Genomic DNA, 18,082 nt, shown 5'->3' with positions numbered 1-18,082 from the left:
ATAATTAATTAAACTCGTCATACCATAGTCAGTTTAAATGATGCAGTTCCATTAAACCCCCTTCAATACCAATTAATAGAAAAGGCATATAGGTGCTAAACCAAGCCAGACACTTCTATAAGAAAGTCATATGAGATCCACGGTCAAGAAATTCAAAGAATTTAAGGAACCATAACGCATATATGTATGTATAGAAAACCATAAAGACATTGTATCATGCAGGACGGACTACTGCAGCGTATGCCTCCCTCAGCACCAGCCGTATTAACCAATACTGAACTAACACTTTCCAAATCAGAATCAAAATCAGAATCAGAATTGTAATTAAGAAAGGGTAATTAATGTACTAAAGATTGCATGAAGTACCGTAAGTATTCAAAATACACAGATTCACAACTGTCACAGCTGCACTAGAATTAAATTAAACATAGTATGCAAAACATTATCCTGAGGGGGGGTACGATGAGCTACAAAAGAGCAGTGAATGATATTATAGGAACATGGAACGTAAACCGTAACACTCAATTGAAGAAGAAGTCACTGAAACATGTCAAGTGACCAAGAATAAAAATAAGAAAAGAATAAGGATAGTGAATAGTGAACGGCGAACAATAAACCAATGTCGTTACACGTCATTCATATCTAAATTGCTAAAGGATATATGATACATCTTATAGTCTACAATTAATTGACAATGCCTGGGAGCCCAAACAACCCCCGAAAGCTTAGAAACAATGCATGATACTACAAGAGGAACTAAGGAGCTAAGAACTAAGAAACAAGAAACCAGAATCAGAATCAAACCCACCCTTAAAATATGCAAAGGGATTATAAACGCAATATACGCATATGATATAAACTCATTAATCCATCCAATCCAGATAGACTCTTCTAAATTCCATAATACAAGACCCATTAAACTAAGTCAAATAAATATAACCGCAAATATAATCGCATGTATAATCATCACAGATATAACCACAGCTATAATCACAGCAGGTAAATATTAATAATATTATAGCAGACACATATAAAGCAGACACATATTAATAATCTGTATCAAGTAATTTAATTCAATGCAATTCGATATGCCATATGCCATTGTTAATTACTCTGTACATTTACTTACTCAATTATAATAATATAATGGAATAGAAAGTTAGGAAGTTATATAATAATAATGCAAAACTATACAATTTAATACAGAATACTGGTTAAGTATAGCCTAACATAGCTAACTAATATAGCTGAATAACTGGACACAATCCAAGGTCTAAAATAATAATATTATAATATACCATATAATATATTCAATGCCAAAAATGGTCACAGATTGAACGCAGGCTGAACGCAATTGAACGTAGAATGAACGTAGCTTGGATGTAATAACATTAATAACATAAGTAAAATAATACAATATGATCATGGTATAATACAATACAATCACAATACTATAATACAATATTATAACATAATACAATATAACATAATATAATATAACATAATACAGCATATAATATATAATATATAATAGTAAGTAATATAAATGCACCGAATGCATAAATTGCACAAAACGGAGCTAATGATACCACATTAACAAATACACTGCAATTACACTAAAATACAATACCTCCGAGCGTAGCACATTAGTACGCGCACTGTCACAGCAATCACATCCGCACGAATAAATACAAAATTTAAATTAGAAAGTTCAAAATTCAATTCAATTAATTAATTAATTCAGTTCAATTGACACTTATCACTTAACACTTCGTATCACATCACATCATAGATGACCGATGACCATGTCAACGTCAACTAAGATAGGAAACCGGGCGAAGTAAATAAAGAGCGCGACAATAAACCATAAAGAACATAGATACCTAGTGTTCGAATTCCCTAGTCCATACCATAATGATTATCGACCATCAAATTAACCACCAAATCATCAAATTAATCAACTAATTATACAGAATATATAAACGTTCAAAAGCGAAAAGCGGAAATAAAAGCGAAAATACTTCAACAACTTTCAATAAATCACAGCGATGAAAACCAGAAGTAAGGTACCTACGAAAGATAACAATAGCAAAACGCATCGTAATAAGTAACGCATGCAATACTGCCTGAAGATAAGCCGTAAAGCTATCCCTAGTCGGTAACCAACCGCAGCACCAGATATATTACCAACCGCAAATATTCTATCCACCACATTATATTCGGCCGCTCGCTCCGTAACGGTTCCGTAACGGTTATCCACAGACCAATTATCTGCCGCGCAGCAATTACCTACCGCGCGCCAGTTACCTGGTACACACAGTTATCGACTGCAAAACCATCCATCGTGCAGCCGCGCAATCCTAGGAATTCATACTTACCATCAAACTTATCATCAAAGATAGGTCTGATATACAGTACTTTTACGAAGGTATAAAGCACACGAACATCAAATCAAGCTTCCAGACAGATCAAGATGGAGGATAAATCAGTTAGTAAAATCAATACTACGGTTATTTATTATATATAAATATGAATCATACGTTTGTAATAGGGTGGAATGAAATAAATATAAATTACATATAAATTACAAATTACAAACAATAAGGAAAAATAAAATGAAATCAAATGGATCAACCCGAATAAGATCCACAGATTGCGCAGATTGCAGGACACACTGTATTACTACATATCGCGCCGCAGAAAACAGGTTATACAAAACAACAGAATCAACGGAATCAGGAATCGCCACAGAACGAAGGGCCGAATAAATAAATAGAATAAAACATTTAACTTAGACAAAATCAACCAGTAAAGTCAAACAACGTCAACAACGCATGCGATCAGGAAAGTCCCGTGAGCCCAATAAAAACAACTCTCGGTCAAATAATATTAGTTAGTAAAATAAAATAATAAATCAATCAAACTGGAATAAATCATGGTAACAGGCAACTAGCAGGAATGAAATATGAAGCAGAAATGAATCAATAAATCAAGAAAAATCGAATCAGATCAATGTATAGCTTTAATCAATCAACATCAAAATGAAGGAATGAATGAATAATAAATGAATGAATGTACGTAAACTGAATGCAGGTAAAACGGCTAAGGATATTCACAAATTGGGAACTACAGAAAGTGTGTAACGCGCAACATGCGTAACCAACATAACCGACATACATAGCCGACATAATGTAATGTAATGTAATGAAATGTAATATAATGTAAAATAATAAATACAGCAAATGAGTTATATTCCAACTAAATATAACCGTAGGCCTTATTGGCTCAATCCCCCCTACTTTATGATTTCAATCGTCGTCGCACGAACCGCGGCAGCACTCTTCAGCGTGACCGGCAGCCACCTTGGATGCCGGTCAGGCTGACCAATCACCGAGCTTGACGTCACCGGGAAGAAGCCAACGACTCTTGCTACGACGAAGCCGGTGGTTCGGCCATTACGGTTTTGTATCATTACGGTGAACACGTGCAGTACTGACTCCAAGCTATGGCAAAATGTTAACAACCGTGTTTTGTAGGAAATGAAATTTCCTACTATTTGTGTTTTATGACATTTTTTGTTCAGATGCGTAGTTTTCGAGATATATCGAGATATGTAAAAGTTGCGAAGCCGCACCAACATTATAAGGATGAAGAAATACTGTGGCTCCTTTCTTTGAGGTAACTCTGCACTATTATAAGCTGTATTCACTATTCCGAGCTGTAAATGCCACTTCCAGCGCAGCTGTGCAGAAGAAGAACGAGAGAAGAAGAAATATCTCGGAATATGTGCGTGACGCCCCTTTCCTTGAAGTAAATCTGCAAATATCTCGGAAACGGTGCGAGCTATGGCAAAATACCAAGAGACCCTTTTTGTAGGAAATGAAATTTCCTACTATTTATGCTCTATAGCATTTTTTGATCAGTTGGGTAGTTTTCGAGATATACCAAGATATTTAAAAGTCCGAAGCCGCACCAACATTATAAGGATGGCGTTGCGCACCGCGGTCGGGTTCCCCCGATCGTCGGTCCTAGCCTCGCCGCGCTGGAAGCCGGGCGGTGGCCTCCGGCCTCGGATACTACAATCAAAATATCGTCTGGTGATTAGACGCGTGGAGCCATATTACTTAAGACTAGGGTACAGGTCTTACGTACTCCGGTCGGAACCCGGTCTGTCACAGAACTTATGCCTACCGCCTTACAAGCTAAATGAGTACGGACGCACGTTGGTGTACGCGGAGCACGGGCGGAAGCGGAGCGCGGACGCGAACAATCTAGCGCAGGCGCCGAGGCACCATCGAGTGCCGGGGAAGTCAGGAAGAGGAAAGACCCGATTGGGCCGACGGCATTTTATTCTATCGCGCTGCGGTGTTTCGCGCTGCGGTGGAGTTGTTGCCCGTTTGCCTCACGCGGCTCGTCTTCTCGTATGTCGAGGTAGAACCGAGCAGCGAACGAGACGACGACCAATCCTGACCAGCCTGGGTAGCGCCGCGAAGCTGGACGGAATCGGCTGCCAAAGGCAGAATACGGTGCCGTGTAGGCTAGCGTTCGGAATCCCCGCGGAAGCACCAGCAGAGATTATGAACGCGCACTAACTTGGTCACCCCGGGTCAACCACGGGTCTGACGAGGCTAGGCGCCTACGGCCGCTGGACCTACAGGAGCTGCCAGGTCGTAGCGTAGTGCAATGCTACGGCCCGTTGGCCAGAGATCTCTTCGCCAGGAAACCCATGGCGTCGAGAGCTCTGGTGCTCCGGTCCGGACCTCCTAGGAGGTCCCCTCGGGGCCGGAGCCCCGAGGCAACTCATCGATCATCGCATCGATCGGTCCTACTTATAGTCTAATCGCACGGGAGTCGGGATGCCGCCGCGGTGGGGGCCCGCGATGCGCGACGCCGATCTGCGGCTGTCGTCGCAAACACTGTGGCCCCTTTCTTTGAGGAAACTCTGCACTATTCTAAGCTGTATTCACTATTCCGAGCTGTAAATGCCACTTCCAGCGCAGCTGTGCAGAAGAAGAACAAGAAGAAGGAGGAATATCTCGGAATACAGTATAGACTCGTTATAAGCTAAAAAGATCTCTACGTTAATTGCAAATAAACTATCCCCACCACTGGGGAGTATACCCCTCGAGACGCTACGAAGCTCGCTCGCCGAGTACCGCAACATGATCTGGGATCAGATATCGGTGAGGCAACACTAATGCAAGTACCTAACTTTGTTATTTTTCATTTTTTTTTTATAAAACATTTTCCATGATATTTCTGAGATTTTTCTAATTGCAATGATACCAAACACGATATAATTCGGACCATATTTACTTGAAACAACTTATTATGTATCATTATCATTTCTATTAAATTAGAAAACAGTTTTATCTCACGTATCTGTTCAATCAGCTACAGTATCACAATAACCAGTTTTTATTAGATTATATAAATATTTGCATTTCATTATAAAATGATAGTTTCATTTTATTGGTAGTTTTATTAATAAAATGAAACTATCAGTTTCACCAAGTAAATATGGTCCGAATTATATCGTGTTTGGTATCATTTTAATGAGAAAAATGTCAGAAATATCATGGAAAAAGTTTTATAAAAAAAAAATGAAAAATAACAAAGTTCAGTTGCCTCATCGACATAGAACAGTTTGTTTTCGCTCCGTCCTCTTTTTCACTCAAGGTCCTTTTCTACGTTCGAAGCAGTCGGCTAACATCAAACAATAGTGGAAGTACATGTTATAGGCAAAAGTCCGGTCCCGTGCGTTAAGTTGTAACTATTTTCACGGTAAATATGGTCCGAATTATATCGTGTTTGGTATCATTTTAATTAGGGAAATGTCAGAAATTTCATGGAAAAAGTTTGATACAAAAAAAATGAAAAATAACGAAGTTACGTTGTAGCATTAGTGTTGCCTCACTGATATAGAACGGTTTGTTTTCGCTCCGTCCTCTTTTTCACTCGCTGTCCTTTTCTGCGTTCGAAGCAGTCGACAAATATCAAACAATGGTGGAACTACACGTTTTAAGCAAAAGTCCGGTCCCGCGCGTTTTGCTTATAACGAGTCTATACTGTATGTGCGTGACGCCCCTTTCCTTGAGGTAAATCTTCAAATATCTCGGAAACGTTGCGAGCTATGGTAGAAGGCTAAGCGAACTTTTTTGTAGGAAATTAAATTTCCTACTATCTATGTTGTATGACATTTTTTGATCAGATGCGTATTTTTCGAGATATATCGAGATATTTAAAAGTTCCGATGCCGCACCAACATTATAAGGATGGGGAAACACTGTGGCCCCTTTCTTTCAGGTAACTCTGCACTATTCTAAGCTGTATTCACTATTCGGAGCTGCAAATGCAACTGCCAGCGCAGCTGTGCAGAAGAAGAACAAGAAGATCTTTATGTAACATTTTGCCATAGTTCGCACCGGTTCGTAGATATTTGCAGATTTACCTCAAGGAATGGGGCGTCACGCACGTACTCCGAGATATTTCTTCTTCTACCTGTTCTTCTTCTGCACAGCTGCGGTGGAAGTGGCATTTACAGCTCGGAGTAGTGAATACAGCTTAGAATAGTGCAGAATTACCTCAAAGAAAGGGGCCACAGTGTTTCTTTTTCCTTATAATGTTGGTACGGCTTCGGAACTTTTGAATATCTCGATATATCTCGAAAACTACGCACCTGATCAAAAAATGTGATAAAATATAAATAGTAGGAAATTTAATTTCCTACAAAAAAGGTCTCTCAACATTTTGCCATAGCTCGCACTTTTTCCGAGATATTTGCAGATTTACCTCAAGGAAAGGGGCGTCACGGACATATTCCGAGATATTTCTTCTTCGTCTTGTTCTTCTTCTGCACAGCTGCGCTGGAAGTGGCATTTACAGCTGGGAGTAGTGAATACAGCTTAGAATAGTGCAGAGTTACCTCAAAGAAAGGGGCCACAGTGTTTCTTCATCCGTATAATGTTGGTGCGGCTTCGGAACTTTTAAAAATCTCGATATATCTCGAAAACTGCGCATCTGATCAAAAAATGTCATAGAACATAAACAGTTGAGAATCTAATTTCCTACCAAAAAGGTCTCCTAACATTTTGCCATAGCTCGCACCGTTTCCGAGATATTTGCCGATTTACCTCAAGGAAAGGGGCGTCACGCACATATTCCGAGATATTTCTTCTTCTGCACAGCTGCGCAGGAAGTGGTATTCACAGTTTGGATTAGTGAATACAGTAAAACCTGGATATATGCAACAAAAGTTTGTCTGGATATATGCAACATCGCTATCCCCTCCACTTGGGGGGATCCCCCTAAGCCGAACCGAGCCGCTCGGCGAGGAAACCGTGTAATATGATCCAACCATAATATTGGTGTGACTAATACTAATTGAACGATAAAACTTTTTTATTTTTAACCTTTTCTTAATGAAACTTTTACTAACGCATTTGTGAGATTTTTCTGATTAAAATGGCACCAAACACGATATGATTTGGCTACATATGTATAAGGCAAGCCGTACACCAAAGATACATCAAACACGCAACATGCAACATGCAACACGTCGCATGTTGTGTACGAACGTAGAATAGGTAACGCGGCACGGTACAAACGATTTGTACGGACGCAGAATCGACACCAAGACTGGATATATGCAACATTAAATGCCCAGAATCGACACCTCGCTTGGATATATGCAACGTTTAAATGCCCAGAATCGACACCTCGCTTGGATATATGCAACGTTTGAAACCCGAGCCGACGCCGCAACCGGTTTTCATTTCCAATCCTCCTTTGTTTTTCGCCAACTTTTAACATCAATTTTAGCAAGTAATTATAATTCAAACTATATCGTGTTTGGTATCATTTTAATCAGAAAAATTTCACCAATGCGTTAGTAAAAGTTTCAGTAAAAAAAAGTCAAAAATAAAAAAGTTTTATAGTTGAATTAGTATTAGTCACACCGATACGTTTCGGCTCTTTCCTTTGATCATCGGACCTCTCTTTTTCCACCACTATCTGTCCTTTTCTACGTTCACGCTTGGACGCTCGTCGCGTGTAACCCGAGTTTCGACACCTCGACTGGATATATGCAACGCCTGGGCCCCATATTTGTTGCATATATCCAAGTTTTACTGTACAGCTTAGAATAGTGCAGAGTTACCTCAAACAAAGGGGCCACAGTGTTTATTCGTCCTTATAATGTTGGTACGGCTTCGGAACTTTTAAGTATCTCGATATATCTCGAAAACTACGCATCTGATCAAAAAACGAAATGCAACATAAATCGTAGGAAATTTAATTTCCTACAGAAAAGGTCTCTTAACATTTTGCGATAGCTCGCATAGTTTCCGAGATATTTGCAGATTTACTTCGGGGAAAGGGGCGTCACGCACATATTCCGATATATTTCTTCTTCTTCTTGTTCTTCTTCTGCACAGCTGCGCTGGATGTGGCATTTACAGCTGGGAATAGTGAATACAGCATAGAATAGTGCAGAGTTACCTCAAAGAAAGGTGCCACAGTGTTTCTTCTTGCTTATAATGTTGGTACGGCTTCGGAATTTTTAAAATACTCGATATGTCTCGAAAACTACGCATCTGATCAAAAAATGTCATGGAACTTAAATAGTAGGAAATTTAATTTGCTACAAAAAAGGTCTGATAACATTTTGCCATAGGCCGCACCGTTTCCGAGATATTTGCAGATTTACCTCAAGGAAAGGAGCGTCATGCACATATTCCGAGATATTTCTTCTTCTTCTTGTTCTTCTTCTGCACAGCTGCGCTGGAACAGGTCGTTTCAATTCGCCGTCTATCGTGCGGACGGTGACAACACGAACCTTTTGGTCCGTACCCGGATGCAGCTGAGTAATACGCGCGAGATGCCATTTAGATGGCGGAAGCGAACTATTTTTTAAGAGAACGAGGTCATTTAGGCGCAGGTTTGCGCAGCCCAGTTGCCATTTCCGGCGCTGATGTAACGTATGAAGATAATCGACAGACCACGAACGCCAGATCTGCTCGGTTATTCTTTGGACGTGCTGCCATCGGTCGAGCCTGTTCGGATTAATTTCCAAGGCAGATTCCTCGGAAATCGCTACGATAGGTCGACCAATGATGAAGTGACCGGGAGTCAACGCAGACAGTGCGGTCGGCTCGTCGGTGAGCGCTGATATCGGGCGGGAGTTCAAACACGCCTCAACTTGGCACAATACGGTGGAGAATTCGCTCTGAGACAAAGTGTGGGCTCCCACTGCTCGTTTCAAATGATATTTAACACTTTTTACTCCCGCTTCCCAGAGTTCACCAAAATGCGGGGCAGAAGGGGGGATGAACTTCCACGTGATTCCGTCGTTCGCCAATAAATTTTTAAGAGTCGAATCAGAAATCAAGGTATGGAATCATCTCGTAATTCGCGATCGGCGCCTCGGAAATTGGTACCGTTATGGGAGTATAAGAACGCGGGAAGCCCGCGGCGACTGGCGAATCTTTTCAGGGCAGCTAGAAACGCGGACGTGGTGCAGTCCTCGACTAATTCGAGGTGCGCGGCTTTAGTTGCGAGACATACGAAGATCGCAATGTAATATTTTCTGGTTTTTGGACCTCTACCGACAATTGGAAGTACGTTTATTGGGCCGGCATAGTCGAGCCCGGTATGTGAAAACGGGGCGGAGGGCTTGACTCGAACGTCTGGAAGAGCGCCCATCAGCTGAGTAGCCGATTGGGCTCTTTGGCGGACGCAGGTTACACAACGATGTATATGCCCTCGAACTAAAGACCTCGCGGATATTATCCAATATTGTTGTCTGAGGACACGGAGGGTCAATTGAACGCCTCCGTGAAGGGTGCGCTTGTACGCATGATCAATTAAAAGCTCGGAAACTCGGTGCTTGGGCAATATGATCGGATGCTTTTCGTCGTAGCTGAGGGCGGAGTGTTCGAGCCGCCCGCCAAGCCGAATTAGTGAGTCTCTCCCGATGACGGGGTGCAAGGAAATAAGTGAGCTGGACCTTGGAAGCGGCGCGCTATTGGTTAGGAATTTAAGCTCGGCGGAAAAGTGATGTTTTTGAACGTAAGACATCCAAAAGAGAGAAGCGTCACGAATTTCGTCCGCGGTCAACGACCTTGCATTTGGAGGAAGCGCAACTAGCCGTTTGCGCGTTCTTTGAGTAAATCGTAATATGTACGCGGTGACCCTACACAGTCGAGTCCAGCTCGAGAATTGAGAAGGAAGGTCCCATTCTGAAAGCGGAGACGCGTGGTGAACATGCGATTTTCGAGATTCGGATAACGCGATTTCACGCGCGTCCGGTCTATCAGTATTCGAGGATTCCATGTCCGGCCAAAATACGGACGGACGAGACAACCATTCTGGTCCGGACCACCACAACTTATGAACCGCAAGGTCAGAAGCGCAGATACCGCGTGAAGCGCAATCGGCTGGATTGTCTTGAGATTTTACGTGTTTCCACGTGACTCGCGGAAGGCGGGTCTGAACTTCGGACACGCGATTGGCGACGAAAGTGTGCCAAGTAGCTGGATGTTGCTTGAGCCAGGCCAAAACCACCGTAGTGTCGGTCCACCCGTAAATACTAGTGGATTGGAGCTTTAAGGTGGATAAGGTCCACTCAAGCAATCGCGGTAACAATACAACCGCGTTTAGCTCCAAACGTGGAATGCTTACGGTTTTGAGCGGGGCTACTTTACTTTTTGCCGTCAGTAGGGCGACTTGGGCTTCAGAAAAAGAGTGGAGGACTCTTAAATAAACCACGGCAGCGTAAGCTCGATGTGACGCATCGGCAAACCCGTGTAATTCGATCGCGAAATTACTGTTTCGCGCCCCGGTCCAGCGAGGGATCCTTACTTCACTGAGTTGTGGTAAACGCTCGCAATACTCGTACCATTTTTTGCAAAAGTCGATAGGAATTTCTTCGTCCCAATCTTTCTTAAGGAGCCAAAGCTCTTGAAGCATTATTTTTGCCACAATAATCACGGGGGAGGCCCATCCTAGAGGATCGAATATCTTTGAGATGATCGACAGTATACACCGCTTAGTATATTTCGCGGGTAAGCAAGCGTCAATATGGAAATGAAACGCGTCTTCGGAAGGGTCCACGTAACCCCAAGAACCTTCAGAGACTCGTCCTCACCGAGCGGACGATCAGAAGCTGATTCATGTTCTTCAATAGGAATGTTTTCGAGTAATTCGGCCGCGTTGGCGGCCCACTTGCGGAGTTGAAAGTCCCCCCGACGCATGAGGTCGACTAATTGGTTGCGGATATCGCGGAGAGTATCAATCTCGTCCGCACCGAAAATGGCATCATCGACATAAATTGAATCTTGCAGAACAGGAATAGCAGCGGGAAAGTTGCTGCCTTCATCCAGAGCTAATTGGTCTAAAACTTTAATGGCAAGGTAAGGCGCGGAGGCGAGACCATACGTCACGGTAAGCAATCGATACGAAAAAATGGGTTGATCTCGGTGCGACCGCCATAATATCCTCTGATAGTCGGCATCGGCTGGATTGATTAAGATCTGTCTGAACATCTTCGTGATGTCCGCAGTGTACACATTACGAAACAATCGCCAGCGCAGGATAATAGCCGCTAAATCTCGCTGCAGTTTCGGACCGATCATAAGGTGATCGTTTAGCGAATTTCCTGATGGAGTTTTTGCAGATGCGTTAAATACGACTCTAAGCTTGGTCGTGCTGCTGGATAGTCGCACGACGGGGTGATGAAGGATGTATATTGCCGAGAGATTCAGGGCCTGTTCTTCTTCAACTCGTTCCATGTGACCCATGGAAAGATATTCCGACAAGAAGTCATGATACTGAGACTCGAGATCCGGCTGCTTAAACAGCCGTTGCTCCAGTTTCGCGTAAAAACGGGAAGCGATTTTTCGAGATCCTTCGAGATTAAATGGAGGCTCACTCTTAAATGGGAGTCGTACGATGTATCGGCCCTGAGGAGAGCGGGCATGAGTATCGCGGAAGTGACGCTCGCATCTTTCATTTTCCTCGGAGAGCCGGGGTTTCGAGGGGACTTCTTCGAGTTCCCAAAAACGACGCAATGAAGAATCTATATCTTCAGCAAACGCGCAATTTACCTCGGGGGTGGTCTCCTGACGGGAATCACGTGGTCCAATAGGACCTGAAATAATCCATCCTAGAGCAGTGAGTTGAGCAGTGGGAGTACCGATTGGACCTCGACGAAGGTCGTTTAACAAAAGCGTTCCGTAGAGGTCAGCACCGATTAAAACGTGAATCGGATGGCTGCTTAACGGGTTTGCGTCTGCCAGCGGCAAATCACGTAAATGTGGCCAAGATTGCAAGTCAAAGCGCGTTCTCGAGCCAGCGTAAGAAGTGATGCGTTGATAAACATGCGCGGACAGTGGAAAAGAAACGTTGGGATTATGACTAGATTCTAACTGTACGAGGACGCAGGATTTTGCTACTCCACTATATTGTTCCCCGAAGCATTGAATTTGAAGTCGCGCCCGATATCGTTTCGTACGCATCAACTGACAGACGGATTCAGAAATAAAACTAAAGGAAGATCCTTGATCAAGCAACGCGCGGAGTTTGAAGGCGCGTCCTTCAGCGGTACGAAGGACAATCCACGCAGTAGCTAACAGCGTATTTAAAGGGGTGAACTTGGACGGCGCGACGGTCTGCACTGACGCCGGTAACTCTTTATTCGTATCATCGGGAGGACTCGCCTGGTCAACCGAGTCATCGACGGATGCGTTACTAGTCGCCTTTTTGAGAGAGCTCGCGGCGCGATGTAAAAGCGAGTGATGAGTGCGCTTGCACTGGAAACATCGACTCATACTTTTACACTCGGAAGTAGCATGACCGGAACGTAAGCAATTAAAACAGAGTCTATTTTGCTTGACAAATGAGACTCGCTGATCTAAGGATTTTGTTTTAAATCGTTCACATTTAGAGAGCGCGTGATTACCGCAACAATCGGTACATTTAACAACCGCGACATTATTGACGCTCGACCGATTTTTTGAAGCGTCGTGCGCGACTTTGTTTTTAAGCGACGCGCCGTCGCTTACGACAAGATAGTCGGTGAGACCGCGTATGCGAAGAGTCATAAATTCGTTAATTTCCTTGTAAGTAGGATATTTATTAGAACTGCCACGAAGCAAGTTCCACTCATTGCGAGTGCGTTTCGAGAATTTCTGCGCAATCAAATATACCAACAGATCGTCCCACGATTCAACACCACGGTTAAGATTTTTTAACGCGGTAAGCGAAGACGTAACAGTATCTCGCAAACGCTTGAGCTCTGTCGCAGACTCGGTTCTCATCGACGGCAAACTAAGAAATTTATGAATATGCGCATTGATGAGAGCAGCCTCATCTTCATACTCGTCGACGAGCAATTTCCACGCAGATTCGTAATTTTCGTCGGACATGCTTATATTATCTATTAAAAGCGCCGCGTCACCGGTTACATTAGTTTTTAAATAGTGTAATTTTTGAATATTCGAAAGCGACTTGTTCGCGTCGACGAGCGATTCAAATAAACCGCGGAATTTTCCCCATTAGTTAAAGTCTCCGATAAATTTCGGAAGCGAAAGGCGCGGCAATTGTGATGATGCGGAGGCGGTCGAATCGTGACAAATAGAAACGTTACTTGGTTCAGATGAGGTTTTACCACCGACGTGCAGCTGGGCGATGGCCTCGCTGAGGAAGTCAGCCGCTTCGAAGTAGGCGTCCTCTGCTTCGAGGAAAGTGTTGTCCTTGAAGTAGGAGATGCTCTTTTGGTCCTCCGCTTTGGTAGACTGGAGCAGCAACCTATGGGTTTGACGGCATCCATCCCACAGTTTCTCCAAGTGCTCCTTCCGATTTCTTGCCTTGGCCAACGTAACTTGAGCTTTCGGGAGTTTTTTATAATTCACGATCACTCGTTGTATCGCCGCGATCGAGGTGATTTGTTGAATTAAAAGACCTTCTACCCTCTCGGCCATTATGATACGAAATGAGCGAGAGTCGGGGGATTAGTCGACGCGTCCGACAAGGTTCAGCGATGACTTCGCCAATTATCACGCGCACAAGGTGGCGCGGAATTTTATAAATCACCGTTTATTAAACAAGTTCAGCGATGACCTCGCCAAATATCACACGCTCGGTTGGGCGCGGAGTTTCTAAAGTCACCTTTTCGCAGTTCACGCAACTTTAACCACAGTCACCGCGGTGATCCGGCTCGAAGGACCATTTTGTTACGTCGCGTTCGAGCACGATCGAAGGAACTTTAAATAAAATAAAAACCGGCCCGCGGAACTGAGGAAGGTTGTTTAAATAATTTTAATTGATTTGGAACCAGTAATGAACTTGAGTTTATTATCAGGGCTGCCTGTGGGCCTGACGGGCTCGCAGAGAATCGCAGCAGTATACATGGCGACTCAGCTCTTACTGCCTAGCCGACGACGTAGTGAGGTTTTAACCGGGGTATATGTAGTCAGTTTGATCCAGTTTGAATCCAACGACTTTAGGTCGACTGAACGAAAAACAGTAAACGAAGGTTCTGTTTACGAGCCGCCAAGGATACTGCTTCTTCAAGACAGAGCGTTGAACATAATATTGATGGTTACAATTATGATGTATTGAACATACCGTATGTATTGAACAGCTGGGAACAGTGAATACAGCTCATCATAGTGCAGAGGTACCTCAAACAAAAGAAGCCACAGTGTTTTTTCATCCTTATAATGTTGGTGCGGCTTCGCAACTTTTACATATCTCGATACATCTCGAAAACTACGCATCTGATCAAAAAATGACATAGAACATAAATAGTACGAAATCGAATTTCCTACCAAAAAGGTCTCCTAACATTTTGCTATAGCTCGCACCGTTTCCGAGATATTTGCACATTTACCTCAAGGAATGGGGCGTCACGCACATATTCCGAGATATTTCTTCTTCATCTTGTTCTTCTTCTGCACAGCTGCGTTGGAAGTGGCATTTACAGCTCGGAATAGTGAATACAGCTTAGAATAGTGCAGAGTTACCTCAAAGAAAGGGGCCACAGTGTTTCTTCTTCCTTATAATGTTGGTGCGGCTTCGGAACTTTTAAATATCTCGGTATATCTCGAAAACTACGCATCTGATCAAAAAATATCACAGAGAATAAATAGTAGGAAATTTAATGTCCTACAAAAAAGGTCTCTTAACATTTTATCATAGCTCGCACCGTTTCCGAGATATTTGTAGATTTACCTCAAGTAATGGGGCGTCACGCACATATTCCGAGATATTTCTTCTTCTTCGTGTTCTTCTTCTGCACAGCTGCACTGGAAGTGCCATTTACAGCTGGGAATAGTGAATATAGTTTAGAATAGTGCAGAGTTACCTCAAAGATAGGGGCCACAGTGTTTCTTCTTCCTTACCTAATCGGTAAGACGTTCGTTTTGAACGGCTGTTTATTGTCGTTTTGAGCGACGACGCTGGCCGATTGTGTTGTATTGCAAGGCCCCAACATGGATCTCTCTTCTTTTGTCTGAATCGATGCATGTTGGCCAGTTGCCTGGTTGTTGGAAAGTCCCTGTACGAGAGTGCATACAAGCCTGTTTATTTACGGCCGGATTTTCGCGCGTGGCGGAAACTTGGATGCTTGCGAGGCGTGCTTTGATTTATCCTTATCCATCTTTCGGTGTAAATTTTTATTCCTTTTGCATTTGTATGGACGCAATCGCTTACAATTTACAATTTGCAATTTACAATTTGCAATCTATGTGTTCAAAAGTGTTCGAGATTGTAAGGATGTCTTGAGCTTGCGATTGTGAACCGGTTCGGAATGTAGGATCGGCAGTGAGACGGCAATTGAAAATGAATGCACTTGAGATTGCACAAAACAAACAATCTATATTTACAGGCACAAATACACTATGTACAGTATTTACAATAAATTGTGCGTTGCACGAATTTATGATGATCGTAGATCATGAAGATTCACCCGCGTCGCGGAGAATTTGCGTTTGAGATTGCGCTGTATTAAAACCACGTGTTGGTTCAACACGTGGTCACCACGAAATTCTACTAGTTTCGTGGATTTGCACGAACTAGATTAACCGCGAGTTCGCGTTGGCCGTCGGCACAGAATTCGCGTTGCGATGCTGAGTTCTTTAGAATCGAAATTCGTTAATTGCACTAGAAATTTTTGGAATCAGTACTGTACGTGTTTACCGTAACGATACAAAACCGTAATGGCCGAATCACCGGCTTCGTCGTAGCAAAAGCCGTTGGCTTCTTCCCGGTGACGTCAAGCTCGGTGATTGGTCAGCCTGACCGGCATCCAAGGTGGCTGCCGGTCGCGCTGAAAAGTGCTGCCGCGGTTCGTGTGGCGACGGTTGAAATCAACGCATTTTCGAACACTATGACTTATAACCGTATAATCTATAATTTATAAAGTAGGGGGGATTGAGCCGATAAGGCCTACGGTTATATTTAGTTGGAATATAACTCATTTGCTGTATTTATTATTTTACATTATATTACATTTCATTACATTACATTACATTATGTCGGCTATGTATGTCGGTTATGTTGGTTACGTATGTTGCGCGTTACACACTTTCTGTAGTTCCCAATTTGTGAATATCCTTAGCTGTTTTACCTGCATTCAGTTTACGTACATTCATTCATTTATTATTCATTCATTCCTTCATTTTGATGTTGATTGATTAAAGCTATACATTGATCTGATTCGATTTTTCTTGATTTATTGATTCATTTCTGCTTCATATTTCATTTCTGCTAGTTGCCTGTTACCATGATTTATTCTAGTTTCATTGATTTATTATTTTATTTTACTAACTAATATTATTTGACCGAGAGTTGTTTTTATTGGACTCACGGGACTTTCCTGATCGCATGCGTTGTTGACGTTGTTTGACTTTACTGGTTGATTTTGTCTAAGTTAAATGTTTTATTCTATTTATTTATTCGGCCCTTCGTTCTGTGGCGATTCCTGATTCCGTTGATTCTGTTGTTCTGTTGTTTTGTATAATCTGTTTTCTGCGGCGCGACATGTAGTAATACAGTGTGTCCTGCAATCTGCGCAATCTGTGGATCTTATTCGGGTTGATTCATTTGATTTCATTTTATTTTTCCTTATTGTTTGTAATTCGTAATTTATATGTAATTTATATTTATTTCATTCCACCCTATTACAAATGTATGATTCATATTTATATATAATAAATAACCGTTGTCTTGATTTTACTAACTGATTTATCCTCCATCTTGATCTGTCTGGAAGCTTGATTTGATGTTCGTGTGCTTTATACCTTCGTGAAAGTACTGTATATCAGACTTATCTTTGATGCTAAGTTTGATGGTAAGTATGGATTCCTAGGATTGCGCGGCTGCACGATGGATGGTTTTGCAATCCATAACTGTGTGTACCGGGTAACTGGCGCGCGGTAGGTAATTGCTGCGTGGCAGATAATTGGTCTGTGGATAACCGTTACGGAACCGTTACGGAGCCAGCGGCCGGGTATTATGTGGTGGATGGAATATTTGCGGTTGGTAATATCTCTGGTGCTGCGGTTGGTTACCGACTAGGAATAGCTTTACGGCTTATCTTCGGGCAGTATTGCATGCTTTACTTATTACGATGTGTTTTGCTATCGTTATCTTTCGTAGGTACCTTACTTCTGGTTTTCATCGCGGTGATTTATTGAAAGTAGTTGAAGTATTTTCGCTTTTATTTCCGCTTTTCGTATTTGAACGTTTATATATTCTGTATAATTAGTTGATTAATTTGATGATTTGGTAGTTAATTTGATGGTCGACAATCATTATGGTATGGACTAGAGAATTCGAACACTAGGTATCTGTGTTCTTTATGGTTTATGGTCGCGCTCTTTATTTTACTTCGCCCGGTTTCCTATCTTAGTTGACGTTGACATGGTCATCGGTCATCTATGATGTGATGTGATACGAAGTGTTAAGTGATAAGTGTCAATTGAACTGAATTAATTAATTAACACTAGATTGCCTAAGGCAGTCATTTTGACTGCTTTTCAATTTCAATTAGAAAAACAATTGTGTATAGAATGATACAGCT

This window comes from Osmia bicornis, unplaced genomic scaffold, assembly GCF_907164935.1.
Source record: "Osmia bicornis bicornis unplaced genomic scaffold, iOsmBic2.1, whole genome shotgun sequence".
Taxonomy (NCBI): Eukaryota; Metazoa; Arthropoda; class Insecta; order Hymenoptera; family Megachilidae; genus Osmia; species Osmia bicornis.
Note: the sequence above shows the minus strand (reverse complement) of the source record.